Genomic DNA, 4,891 nt, shown 5'->3' with positions numbered 1-4,891 from the left:
TACGTGCTCTTAACCGGGTGTGCTACCACCTGTCTTAAGAGGTCACTTTTCCCAAACAGCAGCTAACCTTTAATACAGAAAAGCTTTCTTTGTGTAACCTCCCAGGAAGAACAGTCTTGGGCAGACACTCGGTGCAATCTACACACACACACACACACACACACACACACACACACACTGTACATTTTACCACTTAGTATGAGTTTTGGTGCTTAGGGATTATACCTGCCACTTTCTGAAAGAGTGTCACCAGCTAACTGGACCTGCTTCATCCAAAGGGAGCCTGGGATCTGTGAGTAGGAGGGAGGTGGTAGTAACAATCACTACACTATCTGATTGTCACTAGGCAAGCAGTCTCTCTAGTACAAACTCATGCAGAAGTTCTCCTATCACATGGAAACTAGCTATCACCTGAAATCATTCCATCACATAGCTGCTTTTCCTTCCTTACCTGAATTGCCTTACTGTTTCTGAGGTTTCTCCAAAGAGCACTCTCTAAATAAATCATTCATATGAAAATCACGTGTCAGGCTTTGCTGCTAAGGCAGCTAGATCTCACACAAATAGTTACAAATGATGTTCAGAAAAGTTCTTAAATGCCATTTCACTGTCTAGCTCGAGACGTTTTGTTCACCAGCCACTGAACAAGCACTTTACAAATCCTATGGTGGTGCTGAATGCAAGCTCGAAATTAAATGTGGGTTTTAATGTTATTATTTTTATTCAGTAAGAGCTTTTGCAATTATTTGAATATTTTATTGCTTTTTACTCGTATAATTTTATGAAAATTAACAGCAAATTGAAAAGCTAAAGTATTCATAATGAAGACAGGAAATGTAGTCCTAAAACAAAGAACAAACAATTGACACTGAGATGAAAATCATTAGCTCTGTGCTGAAATGTACAATCGTTAGTCCTATCCAGAGCAAATAAACAAGAGGTAGCAGACTGTGATCATTTGTGAAGGAAATGAACTGAATTAAAGAACAAATACAAAAAGCTCGTCATACCACTTTGTGTGTATCACTTAAAGGAAAATAAATAAATAAAAGGAAATTGAAATTAGATTGCTCCAGGTTCATTAAAGTCATAAATGTTACAGTAGAGCACGTCTCCTGACAGAACTGTATTTAGTGTTTATGCTTATTTTAGGAGCCCATTGCATATGTGTACAGGGAAATGCATAGGAATAGGCAATTACAAAGAATGGTAATGTAAGACTCCAGTAGAAAGGGGAGAGGAGGGAGAGTTTGGCAGGTCTGGAAGCATCACAGAAATCTTCCTTCATCCTCTACAGGACCTTATCCTCAACGTGGATCAACAATGGTACGGACTGCCCCACTTGAGGAAGACAGGTCCTGCAATGAGTGCAGCCTTAGAATGTTTCCAGCTATGATCATGGAATGTGAGCTCAGACCTACAGGTTACACAGGCTCCTGTACTGAATATGCACCCCAGATCAAATCGATGAGGTTTACAGTTAATAATATTTATATACTTTTCCCATATTTGGGAGCTACTCTCTTCCCTGATCCAGATTTCTAATTCTATCTCCAACTCTGACACCAACTCCCAGACAATACCTTTGGTCCACCTGCATGTTAGCTGTCGACCTCAGGCAAAAATTTTGTAAAGTCATGGGACCATTAGAATATACCTTAAATAGGGAGTCGGGCGGTGGCGCAGCAGGTTAAGCGCACGTGGCGCAAAGCGCAGGGACTGGCTCAAGGATCCCTGTCCGAGCCCCCGGCTCCCCACCTGCATGGGAGTCACTCACAAGCGGTGAAGCAGGTCTGCAGGTGTCTGTCTTTCTCTCCCCCCTCTCTGTCTTCCCCTCCTCTCTCCATTTCTCTCTGTCCTATCCAACAACGACGACATCAACAACAATAATAGCTACAACAACAATGGAAACAACAAGGGCAACAAAAAGGAAATAAATAAATATTTTTTTTTTAAAAATGAATATAACTTAAAGAGACCTACTAGCTTTTTTTTTAAAAATGGAAACCCCAAATCTCAGCTGCTATATTCTTATCTCTAGGTTCCTCATTATTAAACAATTTGTTCTGCTTTATATCTTAATGCTTTTTCAGCCACTGAGCTGTGATGCTACAATGATGCCAATGTGACTTCCCTGGGAAGACAACGTCACCAATGCACCCTGGAACCTCACCTCTCCAGAACCCTGCCCCACTAGGGAAAGACAGAAACAGGGGAGGAGTATGCATCAACCTGCCAATACCCAAGTCCAGCAGAGAATTACAGAAGCCAGACCTTCCACCTTCTGCATGCCGTAATGATCCTGGGTCCATACTCCCAGAGGGATAAAAAATAGAAAAGCTTTCAATGGAGAGGATGGGATACGGAACTCTGATGGTGGGAATTGTGTGGAATATTATCCCTCTTATCCTATAGACTTATTGATCATTATTGAATCAATAAAAAAACATGAAAGAAAAGAAATCTCCCTTTATGTCCCTATGGTGGGTGTGAAGACTCTGCTTTCATCCATTGTAGCATTCTCTAGACTCCTCCTGGTCAGGACTTAGCATGCCAGAGGAACCAGGGAGGTCACTGCCCCCAGTACAAGACTCTAAATAGATACACACTTACCTAAGGCTCCCCCTCAGCCTAGCCAAAGTGTTCTCAGGAAACCACTGGAATCTGACACAGGCACACCTCCTTCCCAATATCTTTTCTTTTCTTTTCTTTCTTTCTCTCTCTTTTTTTTTTTTTTTTTGCCTCCAGGGTTATTGCTGGGGCTCAGTGCCCTCACCATGAATCCACTGCTCCTGGAGGCCATTTTTCCCCCTTTTGTTGCCCTTTTTGTTGTAGCATTGTGGTTATTATTGTTGTTGATGATGTCGTTCGTTGTTGGATAGGGCAGAGAGAAATCGTGATAGAAGGGGAAGACAGAGAAGGGGAGAGAAAGATAGACAGCTACAGACCTGTGGCTTCAACTGGGGTCCTTACGCTGGTCCTTGCACTTTGTGTCTCTGTGCTACCGCCTGACTACCACCCCCCAAATCTCTTTTCCTTCCATCTCTCCTTTTACAGATGACAGGGTTGCCTGTGTACTGTAGGCTCTCCCAGCTTTTCTACTTCATTCTTTACAGGTGTTGCTTCCAACAACTATTTCATCCATTTAATATTTTCTGACACATATTTCTTCAAAAATCCAAACTGACACAAAGAGGTAAGTTAGACATACATGTATTCATTAACTATTCACTGAATTCCCTCTAAGAAATACTCCCAGAGAAATGACGATAGATATAGAGTACAGGTTTTGTAATTTCCTGCCATTAATGGATAAGAATACACATCAAAACAAATTGCATCAACTAAATAATCAATGTTTTAAATGGGCATCTGATGTCTGACTTCACGACCACTTTAACATTTAGAACAAATAAAGGAAGGCTTCAAGAACAACCAACATCTAAAACACCAAGAATACTAAATGATGGTGGAGATATGGAGCAATAGGAATTCTCATTCATTTCTGGTGGGAAGGCAAAAGGGTACAGACTCCTTCAAAGACAGTATTATAATTGCTTACAAGACTAAACTAGCAGCTATCCTTCTCTTTGGTATTCACCTAGAAGAGTTGAAAACTCATGGCTTCTTTCTTAAGTTTTTATTTATTATTTTAATGAAAGATAAGAAGAATATACAGAGAAAGAGAGAGAGACTAGAGCACTGATTAGCTCTGGCTTTTGGTGGTGTTGGAGATTAAACCTAGGAGCAGAGCCTCAGGCTTGCAAGGCTTAGGCTCTCTTCCCAGTCTGAAACTCATGTCTTCTAAAAAAAAAAAATGGAAAAAAAATCTCCGTATGAGACTGGATCCATAAACTGTGCTTCATCTAAAGTTGCTATCAAATCATGAAAAAAAAAAGGAAGACATCTAAATGCATGTCACTGAGTAAAAGAATCCAAACTAAAGAAAGTACACACAGTATGACTCCTACCATGTGGCATTATGGAAGGGTAGAACTATGGAGATAATAAAATGTTGAGTGGTTGCCAAAGGTTAGGAGGGAGAGAGAGATGAACAGGTGGAGCACAGAAGATTTTAGAGTAGTGAAACTACTCTGCACGATACCATGATGGTGAACAGACGTTGCCATCGTAAATCTGCTGAAGTCCACAGTGTATACAAGACTGAAAGTGAACTCAAATGCAAAGCATGGACTTTGGATTATTATGACAGGTTGATGTGGAGCCATCAGCCATAAACTATGTTCCACGTTGATACTTTTATTGCTAACAAGGGAGCCTATATATGAGCATGGGCTAGGGATCTAAGGGAAATTCTCTACTTGCTGCTCAATTTTCCATGAACATAAAACTGTTCAAAAAGAGAGTCTCCTAAAAGTGAGAAGAAAAAAAATAAATCAGTCTTCAGACCACAAAAGAGCCCTCAGGTAGTAAGAACTCACTCACATTTGAATTTCATGTGCTTCAGACAGTCTAGTTTATCCCACTGGGTTTAGTTCTCTTACCTAGAAAATCAGATAAAATAGTTCTTATATTGCAAAAATGTTATAAAGATAAAATAAAATGACTTATCTGGAGATGCCTTATATAGAATCAATAGAGAATAGTATCCCCCCTGATAAACACAAGGTTTGTTGATTTATCCACGGACAATCTGTAGAACACTGGATGGTATACTGAGGTTGGAGGATGAAAAACAAAAGCATTTGAACATATATAAAAAATAAAATTTCGTGTTAATATAACTACTGCTTTCCTTCCCCCGTATCAGAATCCCAAAGGATCCAGCTGCAACAGTGAATATATATTGTGTGTTTTCTTCCCAACTTTCAGAGTTGTGAAAAAAAAATCCTTCCTTAATCTAAATTACAAATGCAAAAGCAAGAGCTGT

This window comes from Erinaceus europaeus, unplaced genomic scaffold (genome assembly GCF_950295315.1).
Source record: "Erinaceus europaeus unplaced genomic scaffold, mEriEur2.1 scaffold_303, whole genome shotgun sequence".
Taxonomy (NCBI): Eukaryota; Metazoa; Chordata; class Mammalia; order Eulipotyphla; family Erinaceidae; genus Erinaceus; species Erinaceus europaeus.
This window is presented reverse-complemented; position numbering follows the sequence as displayed.